Source organism: Elephas maximus, chromosome 15, assembly GCF_024166365.1.
Source record: "Elephas maximus indicus isolate mEleMax1 chromosome 15, mEleMax1 primary haplotype, whole genome shotgun sequence".
Lineage (NCBI taxonomy): Eukaryota > Metazoa > Chordata > Mammalia > Proboscidea > Elephantidae > Elephas > Elephas maximus.
Window position 1 is genome coordinate 38,708,055 of NC_064833.1, and position 15,318 is coordinate 38,723,372.

The window sequence follows — 15,318 nt, forward strand, 5'->3', positions numbered from 1 at the left end:
GAGCAACCAGGGCTCCTCTGTTAGTATTGATAGACATTAACTATATACCACACTTACCAGCTCATGTTGTTGTTGTTGTTAGGTGCTGTCAAGTCAGCTCTGACTCACAGTGACCCTATGTACGACAGAACCCTATGTGCCATTCTTACAATTATGGTTATGCCTGAGCCCATTGTGGCAGCCACTGTGTCAGTCCATCTCCTTGAAGGTCGTCTTCTTTTCTATGGCCTTCTTCTTTACCAAGCATATTGTCCTTCTGCAGGGACTAATCCCTCCTGATAACACTTCCGAAGTATGTAAGATGTAGTCTTGCCATCTTTGCTTCTAAGGAGCATTCTGGCTGTCCTTCTTCCAAGACAGATTTGTTCGTTCTTTTGGCAGTCTGTGGTATATTCAATATTCTTCGCCAACACTGCAATTCAAAGGCATCAGTTCTTCTTCAGTCTTCCTTATTCATCGTCCAGCTTTTGCATGGGTATGAGGCAATTGAAAACACCATGGCTTAGGGAGGCACACCGTAGACTTCAAGGTGACATCTTTGTTTTTCAACACTTTAAAGAGGTCTTTTGCAGATTTGACCAATGCAATGTGTCTTTTGATTTCTGGACTGCTGCTTCCATGGCTGTTGATTGTGGATCCAATTAAAATAAAATCCTCGACAACTTCAATCTTTTCTCCGTTTATCATGATGTTGCTTATTGGTGCATTTGTGAGGATTTTTGTTTTCTTTACGTTGAGGTGTAATCCATACTGAAGGCTGTGGTCTTTGATCTTCCTCAGTGCTTCAAGTCCTCTTCACTTTCAGCAAGCAAGGTTGTGTCATCTGCATAACCCAGATTGTTAATGAGTCTTCCTCCAGTCCTGATATCCTGTTCTTCATATAGTCCAGCCTCTCAGATTATTTGCTCAGCATACAGATTGAATAGGTATGGTGAAAGGGTACAACCCTGACACACACTTTTCCTGACTTTAAACCACCCAGTACCCTTGTTCTGTCTGAATGACTGCCTCTTGATCTGTGTACAGATTTCTCATGAGCACAAACAGCTCATGAGTAATAGGAATTTTTATAGTCTAAGAGCCCTGGTGGCACAGTGGTTAAGAGCTTGGCTGCTAACAAAAAGGTCAGCAGTTCGAATCCACCAACCACTCCTTGGAAACTCTATGGGGCAGTACTACTCTGTCATATAGGGTCACTATGAGTCAGAATCAGCTCGATAGCAATGAGTAAGAGAATAAAAGTTGTTGGAAAATTGTAGAACCTAAATGGTAGGAAAAAGATACGAAAGTCTGTTGCCTGTGATTGTGGTAAGTATGTACTACATGCATCCTCTTTTATTGGAAGCTGACATCTTTTACAGTGTTTGCATTGGTCTGCATTAGACCTGGAAGAGTTACATTTCACTTATTCTGAATCATAGCATGCTACATGCTTTCAGCCTGGGTAGTCTTTCATTTCCTGTTCAATTTTCTTCCTTTTTATTAAGTTACAGGAAGCTGTTCATTTTCTTCCCCCCTTCATTATGTTCTGTGTACACAGGTTTTTAAATCAGCATCCTCTGAACAGACTCTGCATTATAAGAATTTCTCAGAAAATTGTTCACCATGGAAATCTGTTTGAAAATGGTCAAGATTTAAAGATATTTCTAGGCAGTCCAGATGACTCTCCACAGCCTATGTGTCTCCTTTAAGGCACAAAGAACAGTCTGTTTTGTGAAAAAAGGAAGCCAAAGTAAGCAGGATTTTTGAATTACATGTTAAAACATTTAGGTTTACTAAATACATCCAGTTCCCCAGTCTCCTTCCAGAAATCTCCAGCCCCATCAGCTAAACCTGGTTTCTTGTTATTCTCTCCCCAACTCCTCCTGACTCCTACACACATGATTTGTTTGTTGATATAAAATCAGGTTATTGCAATGGAAATCAAGACTAGGGAGTAATATTAATCTTTTCCCTCACCTACTAGTGCTTTTAGAAACGCTGGTGGCATACTGGTTAAGTGCTGCAGCTGCTAACCTAAAGGTTCGGCAGTTCAAATCCACCAGGCGCTCCTTGGAAACGCTATGGGACAGTTCTACTCTGTCCTATAGGGTTGCTATGATTTTTTGTTCTTTTTTTTTTTTTTTTTTTGACCAGTGCTTTTGGCAAATGACAAAGCAAGCTGAATTCGGTTTCATCTCTCCCCAGAATCTCCAATAAAGAATGATAAAAAGTGATGACAAGGGAATTGACTGGAGATAGGAAGGAGAAAGAGATTAAGAGGTTTGGATAGATACAAAACAAGAAATGGATAACTATCCAAAGGTGTGGGGGGCGGGGGGTAGAATAAGCATTAACCAAATATTTCATTGCTATTTTTGGAATCATGCATAGAAGTTACCTACTGTAAGACTTGCTCATCACTGTGTATAAAATTATGGATAAGTCCAGGCAAACTCCCTTGCCATGATTTAAAAATAACCCTTTGGCAATATTATCAGGTAATTTGATGTTATTATCAGAATTATCAGTATTATCAGAAATGTCCTCTTACCACTTTTTCATTCTAACTCTTTGCTAAATTAGTTATTCCTATTTTTATGACACTCTCTACCCCTGATTTATCTGTGAATTCTGTAGAAATCATGGTTTTCTATTTCTAGATGACCCAAAGCTGGAAGAGAGCTGATACAACACTCAAGTGCCTGCACCATAGCTTGGGGGGAAGGATCTGCTTAGCAGCAGTTTCCAGAAATAAAAAAAAAGATCAGAGCGGAGAGATTAGTGGGGGTGATAGTGGTGGTGGTAGCTGTAACGGGAGGTGTAAATTAGCCACGTAATGATTGACATAGGCACCAAAGGGTCATCAGTTGTTTGGTTTCATCCTGTTTTTATTAAACATGATTCACTCATTAAGCTCATCCAGAGGAGGAGACACCAAGGGTGAAATTTACATTTTCAAAACAGTAAGATGCTTTCCACCATGTTATATATTTAAGTGTGCAATTTTAATATACTACAGACTTATTTTTGGTTTTTGGTGTTTTTTTTAATCTTGTGATTATCAAATGGTGCCACAGCATGGTAGAAGTGCTTTGGTTCAGATAAGGGTGTTTAACTCCCAGGTATGCTGTGAGTCGGAATCGACTTGATGGCACTGGGTTTTTTTTGATGTAGGTAAATAAGTATATTCATTATGCTCTAAGTTAAAAAAAAAAGAATAAACTATTAAAACTGTTGAGCCTTTTAATAAGAAATTGTTGATTATAGGATTTTTAAGACCCATAAAATTAAAAAAAAAAAATTTTTTTTAATGGTCTTATGAGCTTTTAAGAAAGAAGGAAACACTATCACATAAAATATACACGTTCTATTGTTAGATGTGTTAAAAACGATGTGCTGGGCACCTAACAGATGTTAAATAATAGGTATTGCATGGAACTGAAATGCTAGCCTTATTGTCATGTAAGTTTCAGAGCATCTAGAACAGGTAGATAGAATCAGGTTGGAAAGAGGGTCAATCTCTTTTGAAATCTGTTACCAAAATGCAGTATGAATGGGTGGAATGGTGCAGTGTTGACTAAAACCAACCAAAAACCAAACCCACTGCCGTCGAGTCGATTTTGACTCAAAGCGACCCTATAGTGTTAACTAAAGACTTCACAAAATCCTGGCTCTGGCTCATCTTTGAGCAAAGTCTTCCTGGAATTGCCATTGCTTCCATCGCAGAAATCACTGGCTGTGACAATGTATAAACCAGATCCATCAGGCGTGTCCTTTCTCTTAAGTACAAAAGAGTACAGGAACTCAAGGTACAACCAAACTTTAGCTTCAGAGCTTTTGTTGTAGAGGCTCAGTATCTATCTGATTAGTTTTCAGCAGACCTCAGATTGGGAAAAGTTTTCTTATCCTGTTCCACCATCGTTCTCCCATATTTACAGAGGGATTTCACAATGAGGGTTGAAGTTCCTACAGGCATAAATCACATTTCTCCAGACAGATTGTTAACTGTTGCTGACTCTTGACCATCAGTGATTCCCAGATGTACTCACTCCATATGAGTCCTACCATGTCCTCTTATTTTACTACTCATTTTGCAATATAAATGAGATCAAATTTGGGCTTATTTGGGTGGAATGATCCACCTCTAGCTGAGGTCACGAGGGGGCCTGATATATGCATTCTTATAATATTGCAATAAGCATTTATTGAGTGCCTTTTACATGATAGACACTGCATTACAGGATATGTATCACCCCCCAAGGAGCTGTCATATCAGTTAAGATGCTTTCAGCAGCAAATAACTTAAAATCCAACTCAATGTGGCTTAAATAATAAGGAAATGTATTTTCTTTCTTAACAAGAAGTTCAGAGGGAGGGCTGCTCCAGTGTTAGTTACTTCAGTGACTCATCACTTAATCAAGGATTCTGTCTGGCTGGTTTCCATTTTTATGCTCTGCCACTCTCAGGGGTTTGGCTTTGTCCCAGCCGTCATCTCCCCTGGGGACACAGTGGATTCAGGTGTCTCTGCTGGATGTAGTAATGTCTAGGGGAAGATGAGGATCATCTCTAGTAGTGTCTTCTTTATAAGAGGAACACAATCTTTCCCAGAAGCCCCCCACACCCTCTTCTCATCTCATTGGCCAAAGTGGGGCCACATGCCCAACCTTAAAATAAGCCCTAGCCAGAGTAATGAGATAACCACAACTGACTTAGACAAATCAAGAAGAAACTCTTGGAGCTAGTTTCCTCATGTAGAAGAAAGGTTGCCCCTTGAGTAAATTGGGGTTCTGTAATGAAAGATGTCACCTTGAAGACTAAGGTGTGCCTGACCCAAGCCATGGTATTTTCAATCACATCATATGCATGTGAAAGCTGGACAATGAATAAGGAAGACCGAAGAATAATTGATATGCCTTTGAATTGTGGTGTTGGCGAAGAATATTGAATATACTATGGACTGCCAAAAGAACGAACAAATCTGTCTTGGAAGAAGTACAACCAGAATGCTCCTTAGAAGCAAGAATGGTGAGACTGCTTTGGACATGTTGTCAGGAGGGATCAGTCCCTGGAGAAGGACATCATACTTGACAAAGTACAGGGTCAGTGGAAAAGAAGACCCTCAACGATGTGGACTGACACAGTGGCTGCAACAATGAACTCAAGCATAACAATGATTTTAAGGATGGTGCAGGACTGGACAGTGTTTCGTTCTGTTGTGCATAGGGTCACTATGAGTTGGAACCGACTCGACAGCACCTAGCAACAATGACAATGAAGAAGGATGAGAATGAATGTTGAATTGGTAACCAACAGAGTCTAGTTGAGACAACATATGCATAACAGGATGTTAAAGATGACTGCTCCTATTCCCTCTTAAAACTTTGATAAAGCCAAACTAGGTGATGTGTACCTGCACATTCTACAGAGAGAAGCTAGACATACATTGCTTTCACCCCTTAGCAGGTCTAGCCTCATCACTCACCTCCAGACTATGTACTCTTTGTGTACTTGTTTGTGTCTGGCTTCCTTTGTTCAGTATACTGTTTTTGAGATTCATCTATTATTCCGTGTATCAGTAGTTTTTTTCTTTCTTTCTTTTTGTTACTCAGCGATATGCATTTTATGGTGTCACAGATTGAACTGTGTCCCCCAGAAAGATGTGTTGAAGTCCTAACCCCTGCAACAGTGATTGTGACCTTGTTTGGGGAAACAGGGTTTTTCTTTGCAGATGTTATCAGTTAACAACATCATACTGGAGCAGGGCGGGTCCTAATCTTTTCTGAGTGATTTTTTATAGAAAGGGAGACACACACAAGGGGAAGACAGATGCCATGTGACAGCAGAGGGAGATGCATCTATACCAAGCAAAGGAATGCAAGGATTGTCAGCAGCCACCAGAAGCTAGGAGAGAGGCATGGAAGAGCTCCTGTCGCAAAGACTCCAGAAAGAATCTATGGCTGAGACCCTGATTTGGACTTCTTTAGCCTCCAGAACTGTGAGAAAATAAATTTCTGTTCTTGAAAGCCACCCACTTTGTGGTACTTTGTTATGGCAGCCCTGGGAGATGAAGACATACGGTTGTCTTTTAGCTTGCTTATCCATTCACCTGACAGGATTACAGGCCATCAGCCATTTAAAGTCTAGGGAGAGTGAGTATATCAGTTCCTTTCCAGAGAGCTGGCTTTGGTAGGAAGAGAGCAGAGAAAGCCAGAGGGGACAAGAGCTATCAAGTGCTCCCACTACAGAAGGATGACCCAGAAGGCCGGAAATGTTCTGAGAAAAGAGGATAGTGTGCCAGTGAGCAACCCACCATACTCCCCTCCTCCCCCGCTGCTTCCACTGGGTAAATCAGAGTCCGAAACAAATTGAATTAATTTTGTCACTAAGTTCTCCTTTTGTTCTGAGACACTTGGATTCTGTATCAGCAAAGTCACACCACTGCCTCCTGTGAAGATACTTTTCCCTCTTGCCTGACAGAGTTCTGGAAAAGAGAAGGCAGAAGGCAACCAGTCCAAAATGTCTAATTCAATCCCAATTTTCTGTTTGAATTACAATAATCCCAGACCTCAGCATATCCAGAGTCATGAGCTAAACATTTAATTTCTCAGTATGTTTAACTCATGTGGTTATGACTCATTGTTAATATGTTCAGCAGATACGCTGGCTTCCAAGCTGCCTATCCAGAGTAAGGGTTTTAATTGTTATTTTTAGTGATTCGTTCATGTCTGCATACCAGCCGTCGGGCTTGGCTGACCAAAGCCGCCTTGGAATATTTAACTTAGAATTCAGTATAGACTAAAAATGTGATGTATTTCTAAGATCCCTCTCCAGAGACACAGAGAACTCATCAAAGTTAAGTTCTAGACAAAGTTACAGTAGGAGGTAAAACAAGCTATGTGTTTTGACGTTTATATATATATGTATATAATTAATAAAATTTTATATGTCATGTTCCAGGAGCATATATATTGTGTCTTTTACATAATTGAAAAAAGGAAATGTTTATCTGGTAGGCAATAATTAGAAAATTCCAGAATATATAGAAGATAATTAAATTCATAAAGCTGCTTATTTTCGTATTGATGTATATATCTTGAACTGCAATATGTGTTCATTTACCTGAAATGTCAAATTAATTAAACAAGTTGCAAAACGTGCTGTTCTTTCTTACCATTTTGAGGCTCTATGTTCCCCACTCCCCCATTTTGGGCTGGGGTGGGGAATAGCGTATGCTCAATTTGAAAAACTCAGTGTATAAAGCAGAGAGTGGGAGTTTTCTCCTATGAGTCAAAAATCTACTCGACGGCACCGAACAACAACATAATATCACTCTTCTGAAATAACGGTTGTCCATAGTTTGTGTCTTAGTTATCTAGTGCTGTTATAAGAGAAATACCACAAGTGGGTGGCTTTAATGAACAGAAATTTATTTCTCACAGTGTAGGAGGCTTGCTGTCCAAATTCCGGGTACCAGCTGTAGAGGAAGGATTTCTCTCTCTGTCGGCTCTGGGGGAAGGTCCTTGCCTCTTTCAGCTTCTGTCCTCAGTTCCTTGGTGATGTTCACGTGGCGTCCCATCTATCTTCCTCCATCTGTGCCTGCTTTCTTCTGTGCCCGATCTGTCCTTTTATATCTCAAAAGGTGATGGGTTTAAGACATAACCTACAGTGACGTGCCCTCATAACATAACAAGAAACCCTTCTCCCAAATGGGATTACAGGCACGAGTATAAGGGTGAGGACTTACAACACATAATTTTGGGGGGACACAATTCAGTTCATAACAGTTTGATATATATGTTTCTAGTTATTACACACACACACAACACTACTTGAATATAAACTAAAGAAAATCACCCTATACGTATTATGTTATAACGTGCTTCTCATTTTTTCCCTAACAATACATCCTGAATATCTTTCTCTATAAACTCCTTGTCCTTTACAATGTTTCCACAGTATTCCATTCAGTGGAATAAATTATACAACCAGTCCCGTATCTGGAGACACTCAGGTTTCTATTATAAATGATGCTTCAGTTAATAGCATTGAGTAATATTCTTGTATGATGCTAATCCCTATCTGAATTTATCTTGCTTGTTTATTTAGTTATTTATTGTCTGACACTCCCTGGAATACAAATTCCATGAAAACAGGGACCTTGTCTCTTACTCCGGATTGTATCCTTGGCACCCGAAATACTGCGTATGATTACCAACACAAGGCTGAGTTAAAAAAAAAAAAAAAAGCAACTTTGCCGTGGAGTCAGGGGACTCATAGTGACCCTATGGGACAGAGTAGATCTGCCCCATAGGGTTTCCAAGGAGCAGCTAGTGGATTTAACTGCCAACCTTTTTGTTAGTAGCTGAGCTCTTAACCACTGCACCACCAGGGCTCCAAGCAAAAAAATAGTACCTCTCTTTTCTGTTTGGTTTACCAATAGATTGATCCCTCTGACTTGTCTGAGTGATTCCTCATTTAGCTACATGGCCCATGATTTTTGAGACTGCAGGCTAAATGTTTGTGTTTGAGGGTCCCTAACGACACCCATATTTGGAAACAATTGAGAGGTTGACATAGAAGTCAGATGAAGATAAAAATCTTACTTTTGTTAATGTTGAAACTGCTACTGGAGAATATGGCTTATTGTGAGAGCCAAACGGGTTTGTTTATGCTCGCTGCTCCCTAACCCTCCTGAGTTTAGGCCTTAGAACATCCCACCAAACCGAACATCCCAAGGGCTGCAGAACAGGCTCATTGACCTGAGGTGTGTGATGGAGACTTGATGTGGGGTGTTCTTTGTAGTTCCTAAGTGTTGTTTCAAAAGCTTACGTTCTTTGCCCTCTGCACCCCCCATACACACATACACAAAAACCCGCTGCCGATGAGTCGCTTCTGACTCATAGTGATGCTATAGGACAGAGTAGAACTGCTGCACAGGGTTTCCAAAGCTGTGATGCTTACAGAAGCAGACTGCCATATCTTTCACCCACAGAGCGGTTGGTGGATTCCAAATACCAACCTTTCACTTAGTAGCCGCATGCTTAACCACCACGCCACCAGAGCGCCTACACATACACAGGCTTGCTATTTATCAATTTAAAAACCTAGAAAGGCAAGTACAGCCTTCAGGTTGCCTTAGTAAATAGGCCTTTATCATCACGGAGTACTGTTTCCAAAGCAAAGTGATATGGAATAGGCATCTTAGTAAAATAAAAAAAAAAATTTTAGTATAAAAAATATCTTTAAAATAAGGTTATATGAAAAAAATAAGGGTTCCTATGGACTCCCTGTTCTTTGTGTGATACATAGTATTTCAACTCCTTGGTATACCTCAAGTTTCATCCCCCAGCCTGAAGTACAGATAATAGCAGATTTTATCTCCTCCTTCAACCCCTCTCACCTACCCCAGAAAATGAGGGGGAAGGGCTGCAGCACCTACCTTGGCTGTGAGGAGGAAGAGAGTACAATTTGGACATCAGCTTTTAGTTTTACAGAAACCATAAAACTGACCTCAAACAAGCAAACGGAATAGTTATTAGGATTCACTGAGTTCATAGTATTCATAGTTTGTATGATATCTTACCAAAAGATATCATATGGATTTTCTTTCTTGGTTATATTCTGGAAATTGAGTGGCAAAGCCAGAAGTGAGAGAATTGCTCCAGGGGACTCTGATGGTCTAACTAGGCCACAGCTGGACCTTACCGTTGTCTGATATATGGGGGGGGTGGGGGGGTGGCTATTATTCCTATTGTAACATTTTGTCTCCTTGGTTAAAAAGAATGAATCTTTGTTTTAAGTGTCAGGTGGCTAGGAATGTTATTTTTGCTTTTGACAAACATGTAAAGAGGAAAAATTGACTTACCTGGCCTTAGAGGGAAAGGAATAGGTCAGACTCTAAAATCAAGAGCTAATCTCTTAGTAGCTGAAGCAGTAGGCAAGCACTGACAAGAAGCGTATTCCCTTCACAGTTCAGCCTAAATTTGGAACCACCCAAGAAGCTGGGAACTGTTCACCAAAACTGGTCAGCCCCAAGAACACCCAGACGTGGCTACTAGGACAGAGCCAAGTGTAAACAGCCAGCTTTCTTCTCAGCTCAGTGGGCTTCTATGCTTCTGTACAGACCTCAAGGGCCTCGGCCAACATCCCTGGCTCTAAGGAGTGTGGTTGAGTACATTGGTAGAGCTTCTAAAGAAGCATGGAGGTCTGCCTTCTGTAGAAGCTCGTTAATGCCTTAGACCCTCCCTGACCTTTAGAGCCCAGACTCTTACATTTTTGGCCAGTTTTTAAACCTAAGGTTGAGGAATAGAGAAGTAAATTGTAGTGATGAATTACTCGCTACTGCGGGTACTTGGAAACTCTGGTGGAGTAGTGGTTAAGAGCTACGGCTGCAAAAAAAAGGTCAGCAGTTCAAATCCACTAGATGCTCCTTGGAAACCCTATGGGGCAGTTCTATGCTGTCCTACAGGGTCGCTATGAGTTGGAATTGATTTGACGGGAGTGGGTTGGTTTTTGGTTCCAGGGGGCACTTGGAGTCCCTGGGTAATGCAAGTGGTTAAGCGCTTAGCTACTAACCGAAAGGTTGGCTGTTCAAATCCACCCAGAAGCTCCTCAGAAGGAAGGCCTGTTGATGCGCTTCCAAAAAATCACAGCCGTGATCACTTTAAGGAGTGCAGTTCTGCTTTTGACACACATGGGGTCGCTATGAATTGGAAATGACTCAACAGCAACTGGTTTTTTGGGGGGGTATCTGAGGTGGTGATAGTGGTTGTGTTTGTGTGTGGAAGGGTGGTTAATGGATAGAGAGCCTTTACCACCACAGGTGCTCTGCTGAATTCAGCCAACTGCTGCCTCCCTTCCTTCCCTCCGTTCCCCCCCATATCACACCCTGGGAGGCTGGCCCTCTGATCTCTTCTGATTTCCCAGGGCTGAAATTCGGTCAGCTGTTCTAGGCTTTATTTGTGGGGAGGGGAGTGGTATCTGGGGAAAGGGTTGAAGAGAAAGAAGTGGGCACAAAGGTGCTCAGTAAACGTGGTGATATTGCCAAAAAAAGAGAATATAGTTTTAGAGAAAGAAGAGAAGCAAAGAAGCAAGGAACTCAAGGGAGTTTGAACTGGATGAACGAGGTTTTTCCATTTTCAATGGTGTGGACTGTCCCTTCCTGGCATCCAGTTGAGCAATTCCTGCATCCAGGCCAGTACCCTCTCAGGCCAATGTGGTTGGACCCCCTGTGTCACCATCAGCTAGATATATGGTTAGTACATTTTCTCTTTTTGTTTTTTGCTTTAACAAAGAGAAATTTATTCTCTCAGTCTAGTAGGTTACAAACCCAAATTCAGGGCGTCAGCTCCAGAGGAAGTCTTTCTCAGTCAGCTCTGGAAGAAGGTCCTTGTCATCAGTCTTCTTTTGGTCTGGGAGCGCCTTAGTGCAGGAACCTCAGGTCCAAAGGACTTGCTCTGCTCCCAGCGCTGCGTTCTTGGTGGTGTGAGGTCCCCAACTGTCTACTTGCTCCCCTTTCCTTCTATCTCTTGTGAGATAAAAGATGGTACTGGCCACACTCCAGGGAAATTCCCTTTACACTGGCTGGATCAGGGATGTGACCTGAGCAAGGGTGTTACATCCTAGCCTAATCCTTTTTAACTACGGGCAGAGATTATGATTTATAACACATAGGATAATCACAAAATAGAGGACAACCACACGTGGCCTAACCAAGTTGACACATATTTTGGGGGACACAATTCAATCCATGATGTTCTACCCTTTGGCCCCCCAAAATTCGTGTACTTGCCACATGTAATACATATTCACCCCATCATATCATAGGAAAAGTCTTACTTCAATTCCAAGTCCAAAATCCAAAAATTCCTCTTCATTTGTGAAATCTAGCATATAGGTTATCTGCTTCCAAAGTACCATGGCAGAACAGGCACGAGCTAGATAATTCCATTACAAAGGAGAGAAATTGGAGGGAAAGAAGAGATAACAGGCACCAAGCAAGTCAGCAGAACACATTATATTAGCCCTCAAGGCTTGAAAATAATCCTTTGTTCTCTGAGAGCATTTACACAATAGCCCTGCCCTTCAGACTCTAGGTATTGGCCACACTCTCCGGATTCTGAGTGTAGAAACTTCCACCCTGGGCTTCAGCTCCACCTTCCATCCCCAGTGGGACAGCAACTCTGCTCCCTTGGCTTTAGGCACACCATTCTCCTAGTCCATCTGAATGGCGGCTACACTTAGAAACACCAGAAGCTTTGGCTCCACTCTTTGAAACCCCAGAATTCGAGGCCATACCTTTTGAGACTAGGGCAGCTAAACTTCCTGTTTTTCTTGTCTCCTCAGCCTCTGCTTCCCGTTTTCTTGGCCTCTAGGCTCCTTGGGCCTCACACCTGCATCTGTCCTGCTGGGGCAAGTTTTCCAAAGCTGTGTAGCTCCACCAATAAGTGCCTGGAGGCACCCCACTACACCAATAAACTTTGGCTGGAAGGCACTCTCGCTCTGTGGGTCGGCAAACCTAGCTTCACCAATAAGTGCCCAGAGGAAGCCTCCTGTGCACGGGCACTCAGCTCTCTCGCTCCATGGGTCAGAGCACTGGTCTCTTGGTTCTGCTGCTGCCGGTCCTCTGCTGCTATTTCTCACCATCTGCGCCTTCTCTGGTATTAACAGTTCTCCTCACTTCCTTCTGAGCCTTCTATCCATTCACAGTTTCAAAACCACTTCCAAGTTTTAGGTATCTGTTAGAGCAGTACCCCACTCTCTCGGTGCCAAATTCTGTCTTAGTCATCTAGTGCTGCTATAACAGAAATACCACAAGTGGATGGCTTTAACAAAGAGAAATTTATTCTCTCACAGTCTGGTAGGTTACAAGTCCAAATTCAGGGCATCGGCTCCAGAGGAATGCTTTTTCTCTCTGTTGGCTCTGTAGGAAGGTCCTTGTCATCCATCTTCCCTTGGTCTGGGAGCATCTCAGCACTGGAACCTCAGGTCCAAAGGACGCACTCTGCTCCCGATGCTGCTTTCTTGGTGGTATGGGGTCCCCCCCATTTTCTCTTTTTTTAAATTAATTTTTAATTATGTCTTGTGATATATTAATACATTCTCCTTATAAAAATTTAAACATTACAAAAGTCTGCTTTGATTAACACCTACAACGCTGATCACCTCCACAAAGATAACCAATGTTGCCACATTTTCCCAAGTCTTCTGTACATTTACGTACATCTTTATGTAGCACAAATAGTTTGCACTTGACTGCTAACCTAAAGGTTGGCAGTTCTAACCCACCCAGTGGTGCCACAGAAGAATGGCCCGGCAATCTGCTTCCTGGTGATCTACTCCATAAAGATTACAGCCAAGACAACCTTATGGAGCAGTTCTACTCTGTAACACATGGGGTCACCATGAGTTGGAATTGACTTGATGGCAATTTTTTTTTTTTAATGTAACATAGTAAACACGTAGTGTTGTTCTGTGGTATGGGGGTTGTTTACACACATGGTATCTTTCTATATGTATAATTTTGCAACTTCCTTTTCCACAGGTAATGTTTCAGAAGGCTTCCATGGGGATGCATTTAGATTTCATTCCTTTTAACTGCTAATTCTCTAGATGGTCCTATTTCTTGCACAAGTGGATTCAGTCACTTTCATCACTCTGTACACTTTTTGAATGGGGGAGAACATATTTTTATATTAGTTTTGGTCTCTTCAGAGTGTGGGGTGTAGCCAGACTCTGCCCTGCCTCCAAAGCCTCTGAGGCACTTTCTTCCCAGCTTTGGATGTATTATATGCCACCGTCACGGTCTTTGGTTTCATATAGAAAGCAGTTAGAACTCTCAGTGTTTGCAGGGTAAGCCTGGACTCAGGACCAGTGACAAAGAGGCAGTGATGACTGTCAGTTGAGGAAACACAGTCCTCTTGTTTTGTTTTACCGGACTTTTCAGTGCTTGCAGCCTGCCAACAAGGCCAGCTTTAGAAACATAGCATGCCATTCTTCCTCACCTGGAGCCCGTGCTAATGGACGTGGCAGTTAAGAGGCTGGAAATGCCAGCAAGGGTTTACCAGTGGTCAACTTTGTTTCCAGGCTCTAGAGGTTTCTGTTTCATGAAAGTTTTCTTAGGTGTCACTGAACTGACTGTTAGGAAGGACCTAAAATCACTAGAAGAACTGTCATTTTGCTGGTGAATTTTTCTAGTTAAAGTCTGGAGTCTGTATATTCAGATTGGTACATTTGGTGAAGCTAATTATATCCTGGTATAGGTCCCAAAGGCAATAAACCCACACACTAGACAGTTTCATTTTAACTAGCACTTTGGAAATTAAGATGAATTTACTGAGATAACTTTATTTTCTTTTGGTTTTAGGAAGAACTTTCTCTTAATTTCTATTGACTGTGCTTCTCGAGATATTGTAAATGTGATAGTATATTTCTGAACATAGTTAACTACGTAAGGTTTGATAGACTTTGCACTAGCCATGTTAAAACTGAGTAGAACTGAAACCAAGTAAATAGGAAATATTTAAAGGGTGTTCAGTGTAAGTGAAGATTAACTATAGCATGTACTTGGAAAATAATTTACTGAAAATACTTTCTCTAAGATGTTTCTATGAAGACTTACATAGATTCGCCTTTCCTCACCTCCTCCTTCTGTGGGGGAAAATTAGAAAACTTATTCTTCAAAATCTTTCCTGGTTTTCCCTTCTTTCTCTGTGTTACTGTTGTTAGTTGCCATAAAGTTGAATTGATCCAACTCATTTCGATCCCATGTGTGCAGAGTAGAACTGCTCCATAGGGTTTTCAAGGCTGTGTGACCTTTTGGAAACCGATTGCCAGGCCTTACTTCCAAGGTCTCTCTGGGTGGGTTTGAACTGCCAACCTTAACCGTTTGTGTCATCCAAGGATTGCGTTCATTCCTTCTAGGTATGAAAAAAACAAACCCTTTGCTGTCTAGGTATGGAAAATAACAAACAAAAAACCCTGTGCTTCAGATTTGGCTGCTAAAATTTATTCATATTAGCAATCATTTTAATCTCTGGTTAGTATTAACCACTTGCATTCTTTCCTTCTTTTCCTTTTATCACACTTCTTTTCGTATTACTCCCTTTTGGTTCGCCTTCTCCAGTGATGTTTACAAACTTTACTATGCCACTTTTCATTACATTCTAGCATTGGGTCCCAATGTCTTTTGATCATTTTGCTTTCCTGCTGTCTTTGTTGACACATTGCCATTGTGAGTTAATGGAAGTTTGACTCTTCTGCACATGACAGATCACAGTGGCCACTGCTAAAACCTTTAGCACCTGGAATTTAAGTCTTTGACTTGTGTCGTGGGCA